The following is a 14,356-nucleotide window of genomic DNA, read 5'->3' as shown; positions in this document are numbered from 1 at the left end:
TGTAAGTCCCTACCAGAGTTCGATGTGGGACAATTAAAATTGTGCATACCTCTGCATCCAGTAATTGTGAATCTGGGAACTTATGAAGATTCTTGGAAAGGGTGTAGGGTTGCATGTACTAGTGTGGTTATCACATTGCTGTTTATATTATTGAAGAATTGAAAAAAAAATCAGGGATCCAATCTTCATTGTCAAATTTCAGTCACTTTTAAATTTTTGTTTTTATTTTTGTGGGTACGTAGTAGGTGTATGTATTTATGAGGCACATGAGATGTTTTGATACAGACATGCAATGTGAAATAAGCACAGCAAGGAGAATGGGGTATCCATCCTCTCAAGCATTTATCCCTTGAGTTACAAACAATCTAATTACCTTCCTGGTTTTGCCATATTGGAGGACCATGTGAGCTATTCATTTACTTTTCTTTTAAATTGACTTAACTTCAGCCCTGTCCTAAGTTTTTACACCAGAAAGAAAACATGGATTTATGTTAGTTAACATTATTTTCATATACACATTTAAATAAATGCATAGAAAAGAAACTTACATCTATATAACATGTAGTATCATTTACTGTACCATCAGTAGTACTTGCAGCACATGAAAATCCTGGTTAATGGTACATCCTTACAGTTCAGCCTTTAGAAATAGTGATGTAGTTATATATTTTTGACTTTAAAACATTAAAAAAAAAATATATATATATAACATGAAAAAACAAGTTCCAAAACAGTATGCTCTATGTACGTACTTTTGTAATATATTTATATGATAATAAATATATTTATTTACTTGGAATGCCCTATGCTAAAATATTAACAGTGGTAATGGCTCAGAGATGTTATTATGGGCAATTTTTTTTACAGTTTTATGTTTGCCCCTCCCTTCCCTGTCCCTTTCCTTCAACAGAGTCTGTGTCGCCCAGGCTGGAGTGCAGTGGCGTGATCTTGGTTCACTGCAACCTCCGCCTCCCGGGTTCAAGTGATTCTCCTGTCTCAGCCTCCTGAGTAGCTGGGATTACAGACACATGTCACCACACCCGGATAATTTTTGCATTTTTATTGGAGACGGGGTTTTACCATGTTGGTCAGGCTGGTCTCGAACTCCTGACCTCATGATCCGCCTGCCTTGGCCTCCCAAAGTGCTGGGATTACAAGCGTGAGCCACCATGCCCAGCCTGTGTTCTAATTTCTTGAACTATCAATGAACATATGTTTTCTAATCATAAGATTAAAAATTATAGGACTATACATTCTCCTAATAATTAAGGGCATAATTATTTCCTGAAAAGCTAATTATAAGCTCTTACAGATTATAGGTTAATTTGGGATTATTTTCCTCTTTTTAAAATATGTGTACTTTTGCTGTCTGTCTTTGCCAATATTTACTTTTGATCTTTGTTTTTGCCTTTATTTACTTTTGCTCTGTTTAAAACAGGCCATTCAGAAAGGCAATAAGGAAACTCTAGGAATACATGCTGAAAATACAATCCACCAGAAAAAGCAAGCAATTGATTTCTTAAGAGTGAGTGCTAGAGTTGATGCTGTGGCAGCCAGAGTTCAAAATACAGTAACAATGGGCAGGGTAAGACTTGAGATCTATAAATAATAAGTGCTCTTGATTTAAGTTTAGTAAGAGTATTGAGTTATCAGAACTCTAAATTTGTTGCAGGATGCTGCAGGGTGCTGGTAAAGGTGCAACATATTCAAAGTACTTGGTGAGGAAAGTGATTTTGGCAGTGGATTTTGAACTAAGATTTAATTGTCTTTTAAAAAACTTTTAAGTTTAGGGATACATGTACAGGATGTATAGGTTTGTTACATAGGTAAATGTGTGCCATGGAGGTTTGTTTTACAGATTATTTCATCACCCAGGTATTAAGCATAGTATCCATTAGTTATTTTTCCTGATCCTCTCCCTCCTCCCACCGTTCACCCTCCAGTAGGTCCCAGTGCACATTGTTCCCCTCTATGTGTCCTTGTGTTCTCATCATTTTGCTCCCACTTATAAATGAGAACATGCAGTATTTGGTTTTCTGTTTCTGCATTAGTTTGCTAAGTATAATGGCTTCCAGCTCCATCTAAGTCCCTGTCAAGGACATGGTCTTATTCTCATTCTTTTTAATGGCTGCATAGTATTCTATGGTATATATATACCACATTTTCTTTATCCAGTCTGTCATTGATGAGCATTTAGGTTGATTCCATGTCTTTACTATTGTGAATAGTACTGCAATAAACATATGTGTGTATGTGTCTTTGTAGTAGAATGATATGTATTACTTTGGGTATATACCCCGTAATGAGATTGCTGGGTCGAATGCTATTTCTGTCTCTAGGTCTTTGAGGAATCACCACACTGTCTTCAACAATGGTTGAATTAGTTGTCTTTTAATGAAGTGAAAGTCAAAGAAATGAGATAGCCAATGCCTGGACTATAAATGCATAACATTGTATATTTACTGTTAAAGAAAAGGTAGACAAGTTTCATAAGTTGATTTGTAAGTAATATATTTAGGAGACTACAAAAATTTTGAGACTGTATATGTCATAGGATACTGTTTGTTTGTATCCCCCAAATAGGTAACAAGTCCATGTGAGGCATAGTTAAGTCTGTGGGTGCTTCATTGAGGAGTAGAACCTTGAAAAGGTAAAAAAAAAAAAAAAAAAAAAAAAAGAATTATGTTGAGATAGCATCTTTTCAGTGTAAGTTTTTCTAATAACCATATTTATTTTTACAGACTTCTGCCTTGATGAACAAATTCGAACGCCAGTTTAAAATATTGGATATTCAAACACAACAAATGGAAGATAAAATGAGTAGCTCTACAACCCTAACACCACCACAAGTAAGTATAGCTTCTCTACTTAGAATAACTTTTTAAAATTATCCCACTTCAAATTATAATGGTGTTGTGAGCCTAAATGATCTCTAGAATGTTAAATAAACATGGTGTATCTTTACAATGATGGTAGGAAGTTACTGCTCATCCCCTAGATTGCTGAGGAGGCGTTTTCCCTAGCTTGGTTTGAAGTTCTGGGAATTGTACTGAGTTGCATGTCTAGAGTCTAGATCCTGGTTCTATCTGACTGCCAGTGGTACTTACTGATGAAGGCCATAGCACTAGAGGCTCACTGAGGCCAGTTGGTATTAGATATTATCCCATCCCTCAGCTAGTTCATCTCATTGTAAATTTTCTTATGTTGCCTGCCTACTCTTTAGGTGTTTTATGTATGCATGAGTCAGAGGTGAACCAAATAGAAAATACAAGATAAATTAATTTTCAGAAAACTGGGATATTTTCTAAACCTGGAACCTGGACAGAGACCTCCTACGAAGAAAATTAAAATTTGAAACTAGTTTGTGTGTGACACATGTCAGAAACAAAGTTTTGTAAAATTTAAATATTCAGATAGAAAATTTATTTCATTATCACTCTTCTCTTCGATCCCAGCACCTATCATGTAGTTAGCCAAATGAAAAGAGAACTTGTTATTACTATTTTGGAGGCTAATATGGAAAAAATATGATTTACAAAGTCGATTAAGAAGAAATCGACAACTGTCCATCAACATTTTACCACAAACAGCTCTTTTCACAAAAAGGTAAACAATGAAAGAACAGGCTTATACTCAGGGTTTAGAGTTAAGAAGAAAGAATATATGTGTATATCTTAAAGTGAGGCTCTATTTAACCATTCTTTTATACCCTCCCCTAGAGCTTTGTTCCCCAAAGTGTGTAGGACAAAATTCAGGAGCACTTTTACACCCTGGAAGCTCATTAGGAATATAGAATTTCAGAACCCCACCCCCAGATATATTGAATTAGAATCTTCATTTTAACTAGATTCTGACGTGATTCGTATGCACAGAGTTTGAGAAACACTGTCCTAGAGTGTCTGATTTTTATTCGGTTATCTTAGGAATCCTGAGGTGATTTTATGATCAGTCAAGTTAAGAAAACCCAACTGTATTTGAAAAGTGACTTGAAGTCAGGACACTTGGATTTATTAATTTTTAAAAAAATCTGTAATTGACAGATAATTGTACATAAGTATGGAGTACAGTGTCAGTGCATGCATACATTGTATAGTGATTAAATTACCATTGTCATATCCATAATTTTACATGTTTATCACTTTGCGGTGTAACATTCAAAATCTTCTCGTCTAGCTATCTTAAAATATACACTATGGTGTTATCAGTTATAGCCACCCTACTGTGTAACACCAGAACTTATCCTTTCTGCCAAACTAACTCTGTACCCATTGACAAATTTCTGCTTGTCCCTCCTTTTACCAACTCTTTTCCATCCCCAGCCCCTGGTAACCACTATTCTACTCTCTACTTCCACGAAATCAACTTTTTTGAATTCCACAGATGAGTAAGATTGTGCAATGTTTGTCTTTCTGTGCCATGTTTCTTTCACTTAACCTTATAGCCTGCAGGTTTATCCATTTTGAGCAAATGACAGGATTTTATTTTGTGTTATGGCTGAGTAGTGTGTTCTATTATGTGGATATACCACATTTTCTTCATCTTTAGATGAACCAAGTTGATCCCATATTTTGACTATTTTGACTATTGTGAAACATGGGATTGCAGGTATCTCTTTGACATACTAATTTCATTTTATTTGAATATATACCCAGGAAGGGGATTGCTGGATCATATGGAAGTTCTGTTTTTTAAGTTTTTGAGGAAACTACATATTCCTTTCCATAATATCTGTACTAAATTAACATCCTTATGAACAGTGCATAAGAATTCTCCTTTCTCCATATCCTCACAAGCAATTGTTATTTTTTGTCTTTTTGATAAGAGACATTCTCATTGGAGTGAGGTGATATTTCACTGTGGTTTTGACTCACATTTCCCTGATGATTACTGATGTTGAGCATTTTCACATACCTGTTGGCCATTTGTATGTCTTTGAAAAATGTCTATTCAGGTCTTTTGCAACTACTTTCTCCCTTTCTGTAGGTACTCTCTTCACTGTATGTATTTGTTTTTTTCCTGTGCAGAAGCTTTTTAATTTGATATAATTTATCTACTTTTACTTTTGCTGCCTGTGCTTTTTGGTTTGTTTTTGAGACGGGATCTTGCTTGGTCACCCAGGCTGGAGTGCATGGCGTGATTATAGGTCACTGTGACTTTGAACTCCTGGGCTCAAGCAGTCCTCATGCTTTGGCCTCCCAAGTAGCTCGGACTACACGAATGTGCGCCTGCACCCAGCCAGTTTCATTTTTTTTTTTTTTTTTTGGTATAGATGGGGGTCTCACTATGTTGCCCAGTCTGGTCTTGAACTCCTGGCCTCAAGCGATTCTCCCACCTCAGCCTCCCAAAGGTACTTTTTAAGAAACGATATTTGGGGATTCAGATGCAGTTACGTTACCTGGATATGCAGCATAGCAGCAGTGTCTGAGCTTTCAGTGCAACCATCACACGAATAGACCTGTGCTTTTGATATCTTATTCAAAAAATCCTTGCCTGATCCAATTTTATGAAGCATTTTCCCTATGTTCTATTTTATTACTTTCATAATTTAAGGTTTTACATTTAGGTCTTTAATCCATTTAGAGTTGATTTTTCTATATGGTAAGAGATAGGAGTCTGTTTTATTCTTCTACATATGGTTGTCTAGTTTTCCCAGCACCATTTATTGAAGAAACTGTTCTTTCCCCAGTGTATGTTCTTGGTGCCTTTGTCAAATACACATTGGCTGTAAACATGTGGATTTATTTCTGGTTTATCTATTCTGTTCTATTTGTCTGTGTGTTTGTTTTTAGGCCAATAACATGCTGTTTGGGTTACTATAGCTTTGTGATGTATTTTAAAGTTAAGTGTATAATTCCCCTAGCTTGGTACATTTTGCTCATGATTGCTTTAACTATCCAGGGTCTTTTGTGTTTCTATATGAATTTGAAGATTGTCTTTTTTTTTCTGCTTCTGGGAAAATCTCTCTCTCCTTGATGTTTCAAGGATAGGTTTGCTGGATACAGTAGTCTCAATTGGCAGGCATTTTTTCTTCAGTATTTCAAGTATTTCATCCCATTTTATCATGGCCTATAAGGTTTTTGCTAAGTCTGCCACCCAACCTATTGCAGTGCCTTCGTATATTATTTGATTCTTTTGTCTCACTGCTTACAGGATCCTCTCTTTGTCCTTGACCTTTGAGAATTTGATTATTTTTGTCTGAGGTGGTCTTTACTTGGATTAAATCTGCTTGGTAATCTTTGACTTACCTGTATTTGGATATTTATGTATTTCTCTAGGTTTAGAATGTTTTCTGTTGTTTTTTCTTTGAATAAGCTTTCTATCCCTTTCTCTTTCTTTACCCCCTCTTGAGGGCCAGTGACTCATACATTTGCCCTTTTGATGCTATCCAATAGATTTCATGAACATTTTCATTGCTTTTTCTTTTTTCCTTTGTTTATTTTCAAATAGACTGTTGTTAAGCTCACTGGTCCTTTGTTTTGCTTGATTACTTCTCCTAATAAGACACAAATGCATTTCTTAAATCTCATTCACTATATTTTTCAGCTCCAGGATTACTGTTTGATTTTTTCAATCCCTTTGTAAAATTTATCTGATATATTTCTGAATTGCGTCTCTTTGCTTTTGTGAAGTTTGTTAAGCTCACTGAAAACACCTGTTTTGAATTTTCTGTCTGAGAATGCACACATCTCCATCTCTCCAGGGTTGTTCACTGTTATTTTAGTCTGTTTGGTGAGGTCATATTGCCCTTAATGTTCTTGATTCTTGTGAATGTGCATTGATGTCTGGGCACTAAAAAATTATGTATTTATTCCAGTCTTTGCAGTCTGGCCTTGTATTTCCTCATCCTTCTTCAGAAGGCTTTCCAGGAGTTCAAATAAACGTGACTGACTTTTGAATTCACCAAGCTTGTGTGCACTGCAGCAATTTCAGCACTAGAGGGTACCCTAAGCTTAGGTTTGCTGCCACTCTCTTGAGGGCTTTGAGGCCTCCAGCCCTAATGGACTTGGGAAAATTCAGGGAGCGTTCCATGGGCAAAGTCCCTCACTCACTTCTTTTCTCTCCAAGAGGAAAGAGTCTTTATCCATGCTATACTGCCTGAGGTTGGGGGAGGGGTGAAGTGGATAGTCTGTGTCCTCTGCAGCTGATGTAACAGTGTGTCAAACCAAAAGCCTCAGACCAGTTCATCACCAGGGCTCAGACAAGGACTGCAGTTGTGATAGCCTTCCTGCCACTGAAATTTATTCCGAGCCTAAGGCTACTTTTGTCAGCTGTTGGTGAAGCAGGCTGTAACTTGGGTTCATCATGTTGGGACCACAGATTCCCATCTGGCCTGTGGCAGATGTAGGACCTCCATCCTTGGGCACAAGCCTAGAATGAGGGGTCTTAGGGTTCTGCTTGGTGCTGTGTTTTACTGTGGCAGGCTGGTACTGATTCCAAGGCAAAGTCCCATACACACTTCCCTCTCCCTCCCCCAAGCAGACAGATTCTGTCTCCATGCTGTGCTGCCTACAGTTGCAGGAAGGGTAATGTAGGCAATGCAAGACTGTCCACCCCCTTCATTGCATCTTTTCTTGTGATTATTCTAAAACCAGGTACTGTGACCATTCACCTGGTTTCTTTAGCTCTTGTGAAGGTGTTTTTGTTGTTGTTGTTTGTTTGTTGTTTTTGTTTGGCATGGATAGTTGTTCAATTTGATGTTCCTGCAGGGGGTGTGATTGCTATAAGGTTCTGTTTCACTATCTTGGTTACTTTGATTTCTAGTCATCACTCTGCTTCTAATTAACTTTGGAACCTTGACTAAGATACTGACTACCCCAGGCCTCAGTTTTCATAACTGTAAAATGTGGGAGTTGGATTTAATGATATCTGAAGTGCCTCTCAGCTCATTCACCTGACATTCACTGAGCACCTTCTCCTGTTTCAGGTATTGTGCCAGGTGCTGGAGACATTCATATATATACACATATACATATACATACATATATATACACATATACATATACATACATATATATATGCATATACATATATATATATATATATATATATAACATTAGTTATAAAAACTTAACCAAAATTTACAGCAGAAATTGAGAGAGATCTGGCTAAACACACTTAGTTGCCCAAATTCTCACACCCTGCTAATGAATAGTAATTAGAATTCAAATTGGCACATCCCCTTTGGAAAAGCAATTTGGTAATATCTACAGTGTGTTCTCAACATAGCAACAAGAGCAATCCTGTTAGTACAAGTCAGATCATGTCATTCCTTTCAAAACTTTCAAGTGGTTCAATGTTTTCCTCAGTAAAAGCCAGATTGTTTCCAAAGGTCCATAAAGTTCTACATGGCCTGCCTTACCCTGATCTGTCCTGGCATGTTGTTGCTCATCAGTCTACTCAGGCACCTGGATTTGTTGTTATTTGTCAAACACACCAAGTATATTTCTGCCTGACAGCTATTCCACTTGTAGTTTCTTCTCCCTTGAATGTTCTTTCTCTGGACATCCTCGTTGCTTACTATCTTACCTCCTTTATGTCTTTAAGTCATTTTTATACTGAGGTTTTTCCTGACCATCCTACTTAAAATTGCATCAACAGTGTACCTACCATGCCTCCTATTCTCTGCCTTCCCTGTTTTATTTTTCTCTATGGTATATATCGCTTTCTAATATACCATATACTGCTTAAAAAATGTGTTTGCCCTACCTTCTCATGTACACACTAAAATTTAAGCTTAAGGAGGGCATCATTGATGCCTTCCTAGCATGTAAAATATCTGGCATAAAGTAGATGTTCAAAATTTTTGAATATTGTTGAATAAATCACAGTATATGAAGTGTATGTAACCTAGTATTTTCACTTCCAAATTTATACACAAAGCAGCCCCTACATGTGTAGACAAAGGTATATATATAGATCAGTCTCTTTCTCTCTCTCTCTGCGCGCACGCACACACACACACACACACACACACACACACACACACACAAGAAAATGTTTATTGCACCGTTTTCTGTAATAGGGAGAAATTAAGAAAGATCAAAATTCCAAAAATACAATGGATAAATAAAATTTAGTCTATTTCTGTGTTACAACATCATACAATAGTTTAAAGTGAATGAACTACATCTAGATCTCAATATAATCTTACCAGGTTGAATGAGGAAAGGAAGTTATGGAATAAAATCATTGTATAATACAATTTAAGTAAATTCTCGTAACACGAATAATGCTATTTTAGATATGAATTAAAACCAAAATGTTAATGCGCATAGGAATCTGCTATTTCATGAACTTTTTCGGTATTTAGGAAATATTTTTAAAGTGAATGAAAGAGAACAAGAACTAAGGCCCAACAGCAAAGTTAGCGATTTGCTTAAAATCATACTCATTGTTAATGGTAGAGCTGGGATCATATCTTAGAATTCCCATCTGTATATTAAAAATATTTTCAATAACTTAGTTAAAAACTAGAAGAGTTTTTAAAATTATTAATCAGACTCTATTGCCTGAGAATGCCTGTACCTTAGTAAATATCTCAATACTTATAATTTATTCATCTCTGACATTTGAAAAAGTTATCCTTGGTATCAGGTTTACCTCAACTGACCGAAAGCACAATTCTGATTATTGTAATCTAAAATTTAAATCTATGACACACAGTAAAAGTGAAGTGGGTTAGAATGGAGCTTTTGTAAATTGGTTCACTTGAAGAGATCTGCATTACTCAGATTTAAATTATATGTGAACCTCACTGCTAATATTTTTCCATAACTTCATAGTTTTAAGTTTTAGAATTTATTATTATTCAGAAAAAAAAATACATTTTGAAATTATGCAGCTCCCTCTGGTGGTACAAAATATATATTTTTAATGCTTTCTTTTAAAAAATTAGAGACTGGTTTCCCTCTTTAAAGAGAAAACCAAAAACCATGCAAAAAGCAAATGCTTAATAGCAATCCTCATTTTCTTATCCTAGAACCAAATGGATATGCTGCTTCAGGAAATGCCAGATGAAGCTAGGTAAGAAGTTATCCAGGTAATTGTGGAAAATCTTGATTTAATATCTAGAGGTTCTAAAATTCTGTGATATAGATGAAAATATTTCTCTTTACCACGAATTGCCAGAGTTAGGTTTGTGACCCTAGAATTTAGTATTTCAAGGGATTTTAAACAGTCATCCAATTCCTTGCCATGCTCATAAAAATTTTACTGTGTTTCAATCATCTTAGTATTTTCTTAAAAATTTCTGGAAATAGACTCATTTAGTGTGTGTAAAGAAATAGGCAAAGGTGATCAAAGGAAGCAGGAGTGTTTGAACATTTGCTCAATACCTACTGTTCGCTGCATATATGAAATATATAGTTTTTTTTTTTTTTTTTTAAAAAAAAGGACCTTCCAAAATAATTCTGCTATGATTAGGCCATTGAGTCATAAGTCTAGTTTGAGAACTGCAAACTGAGCAATATGTGCAAAATGTGCAAGGGACTCAAAAGACAGCAATATTACACATAATGATTTGGTTATTTCTTTTAAGTAAATAGTTCATACCCTTTTGTGATATTGTTATTGGAAATAGGGTGTATAATACAAGCTGTTTATTTCAGGCCCTTCATGTCATGGGAGAATGACTTATCTATGATATCTTTGCTATAGAAGTCATGTTGTATCATTATTCTCTGGTGTAATGTTTGCTTCAAGATAATGTAGTAGTAAAAAATAAAAATTGATGCTAATGTTTTATAATTTATTTTCAAAGGTAGAGAACTAGTTTGAAATGAGGCTTAGTCTTAGTTTGTTCTTTTCTCCTGGGAAGAGACGATTTGAAGACATCTGGAAAACAGAGTTGATAAATACTACTGTCTTATCTAAGCTAATACCTGATTAGAATAAACAGTTAAGTTTATCAACTCTTTCTATCACTAATATATTACTAAAGAATTTAAATCTAGACTAATAAATTAAAAATCAGGTTAGTAATGTTCGAGAACAGGGCTGTGGGTTAAGTTGTGTGCTATTTTGTTTTGTTAGTATCCTAAAGTAGCCCATATATGGAGGGGAATAAGAAAGGTGGTTTTTGTTAAATATTGTAACAAAGGCATTGTGTGTCAGAAGACTCCGTCTTCTAAACATAGTCTTTATAAGAGACTAAGGACTTGTTTAGTTTCTGCTAAAGACTAAATTAGATGATTTGGCTTGAAAATGCAGCAAGAGAAGTCTTATAAAATGAATGCTGCCACATTATGGCCTTACTGACCCTCAGTGGTAAATGAAATCAGTAGGCAACTTTTTGATAAGGTTTAGAGCAGGATTTCACAACCTCGATACTATTGACATTTTGGGATGGATGATCCTGGGGGCTGTCATGTGCATTGCAGAATGTTTAGCTGCATCTTTGGCCTCTACCCACTAGATACCAATGGCACCCCTCCCTACAGTTGTGACAGCCAAGCGTCTCTCCAGACATTTCCAGATGTTCCTTGGCGTAGTGACTAAAAAATCAAGAGACTAATTACGTCAATGTGTGATGACTGGCAGTAGAAACAGGTATAACCACTGATGTAGAAATACCAATGCCCATCTTTAAAGATGTTTAACTATCTAATTGCTGATTGAGTTAGTGATTCCCCCAACTAAATTTCATATCTTTACTTTTTCAATAAAAATCTGTCTGTAGAATCTCATAATGGGCTGGGCACAGTGGCTCACACCTATAATCCCAGCACTTTGGGAGGCCGAGGTGGCTGGATCACCTAAGGTCAGGAGTTTGAGACCAGCCTGGCCAACATGGCAAAACCCTATCTCTACTAAAAATACAAAAATTAGTCAGGCGTGTTGGTACACGGACATAATCCCAACTACTCCAGAGGCTGAGACAGGAGAATCACTTGAACCCAGGAGGCAGTGGTTGCAGTGAGCCGAAAGCATGCCACTACACTCCAGCCTGGGTGACAGAATGAGACTCTGTCTCCAAAAAAAAAAAAAAAAAACTCATAATGAGTGTTAATGTCATGATATTATATTCCCTGTGGTATTTTCATACTGAAGTTGGCATACACTCCAATGATTTAGAGACAAGCAGAAAGGATAGTTTATATACTAGAGGAGTGGTGCAGTGGAGATTAAAATCATAGGCTTTGGAGACAGTCAAACCTAGATTAAAATCCTATGTCTATCACTAGAATGATCTCAGACAAGTATACTTAACTTTTCTGAAACTCAGTTGTATGATTGGATGCAAATAATGATTCTTGCTAAGGGTAGCCCAGGAGCTAAAAACTGAAATTGAAGTTAATTCAAATATTAGGTATAGATCCTGAGGCTAGAGTTATCTAGCCTGTTTTATCTTTTTTACCATATTAATTTTCCTTCACAGTAGGAAGCAGAGTAATCTACAGTACATCTAATATATTGGATAACCATTAGTTTGGCCTTTTGTTCTGAAGACCAGATCATTTCCCAGTATTATTATCTTTTATATCATAAGTACCTTCCACGTGGATCACTTTTAGAACTCAACAAAAGTACTTTAAAATTAGTATTCATTATCTTAAGGTAGATATTCAGAAGATATTTAGGCTCAGTTAATATTTATAAAATTGAACATGTTTTATTTTTATGTAAACTAAGGTAAAATGGAAGATGGAATATTCAGATTTACAATACATATTAGGTAAAGAAGAAAAATGCGTATATTACATTCATATGCTAATTATTATTTATTTAAATTTATTTATTATACTTTAAGTTCTAGGATACATGTGCAGAATATGCAGGTTTGTTATATAGGTATACGTGCCATGGTGGTTTGCTATACCCATCAACCCATTATCTACATTAAGTATTTCTCCTAATGCTATCCCTCCCCTAGCCTCCCACCCCCCGACAGGCCCTGGTATGTGATGTTCACCTCTCAGTGTCCATGTGTTCTCATTGTTCAACTCCTACTTGTGAGTGAAAACATGTGGTGTTTGATTTTCTGTTTTTGTGTTAGTTTGCTGAGAATGAAGGTTTCCAGCTTCATCTATGTCCCTCCAAAGGACATGAACTCATCCTTTTTTTATGGCTGCAAAGTATTCCATGGTATATATATGCCACATTTTCTTTATCTAGTATATCACTGGTGGACATTTGTGTTGATTCCAAGTCTTTGCTATTGTGAACAGTACTGCCGTAAACATATGTGTACATGTGTCTTTATAGTAGAATGATTTATAAACCTTTGGGTATATGTCCAGTAATGGGATCGCTGGGTCAAATGGTATTTCTGGTTCTAGATCCTTGAGGCATAGCCACACTGTCCTCCACAATGGTTGAAGTAATTTACACTCCCACCAACAGTGTAAAAGCATTCCTATTTCTCCACATCCTCTCCAGCATCTGTTGTTTCCTAACTTTTTAGTGATCGCCATTCTAACTGGTGTGAGATGGTATCTTATTGTGGTTTTGATTTGCATTTCTCTAATGACCAGTGATGATGAGCTTTTTTTTCATATGTTTGTTGGTCACATAAATGTCTTCTTTTGAGAAGTGTCTGTTCATATCCTTCACCTACTTTTTGATGTTTCCTTCACCTTTTTGATGTTTTGTATGCGTGTGTGTTTTAATTTAAGTTTATTGTAGATTCTGGATATTAGCCCTTTGTTGTGATGGATAGATTGCAAAATTTTCTCCCATACTGTAGGTTGCCTGTTCACTCTGATGATAGTTTCTTTTGCTGAGCAGAAGCTGTTTACTTTAATTAGATCCCATTTGTCTGTTTTGGCTTTTTTTGCCATTGCTTTTGGTGTTTTAGTCATGAAGTCTTTGCCCATGCCTGTGTCCTGAATGGTATTGCCTAGGTTTTCTTCCAGGGTTTTTATGGTTTTAGGTCTAACATTTAAGCCTTAAATCCATCTTGAGTTAATTTTTGTATAAAGTGTAAGGAAGGGGTCCAGTCTCAGTTTTCTGCATAGGGCTAGCCAGTTTTCCCAACACCATTTATTAAATAGGAAATACTTTCCCCATTGCTTGTTTTTGTCATGTTTGTCAAAGATCAGATGGTTGTAGACGTGTGATGTTATTTCTGAGGTCTCTGTTCTGTTCCATTGGTCTATATATCTATTTTGGTACCAGTACCATGCTGTTTTGGTTACTGTAGCCTTGTAGTATAGTTTTAAGTCAGTTAGCATGATGCCTCCAGCTTTGTTCTTTTTGCTTAGGATTGTCTTGGCTATGTAGGCTCTTTTTTGGTTCCACATGAAATTTAAAGTAGCTTTATCCAATTCTGTGAAGAAAGTCAGTGGTAGCTTGATGGGGATAGCGTTGAATCTATAAATTACTTTGGGCAGTATGGCCATTTTCACGATATTGATTC

General features: G+C 36.0%; 1 long non-coding RNA gene across 1 annotated transcript in view; it reads left to right on the top strand.

Moving 5' to 3' along the window:
* Positions 1-2,558: 2,558 nt before the first annotated feature.
* Positions 2,559-14,356, top strand: part of LOC115898777 — a 62,790-nt gene continuing 50,992 nt past the window's right edge. Inside the window, exons 1-3 of the long non-coding RNA XR_004058445.1 lie at positions 2,559-2,650; positions 2,742-2,849; positions 9,980-10,023. This is a non-coding gene — a long non-coding RNA (uncharacterized LOC115898777). The remainder of the gene's footprint in view (positions 2,651-2,741; positions 2,850-9,979; positions 10,024-14,356) is intronic.

The sequence above is a fragment of the Rhinopithecus roxellana genome, chromosome 7 (assembly GCF_007565055.1).
Source record: "Rhinopithecus roxellana isolate Shanxi Qingling chromosome 7, ASM756505v1, whole genome shotgun sequence".
Taxonomy (NCBI): Eukaryota; Metazoa; Chordata; class Mammalia; order Primates; family Cercopithecidae; genus Rhinopithecus; species Rhinopithecus roxellana.
The sequence above is the reverse complement of the archived record's forward strand: the minus strand, read 5'-3'. Positions and strand labels throughout refer to the sequence as shown.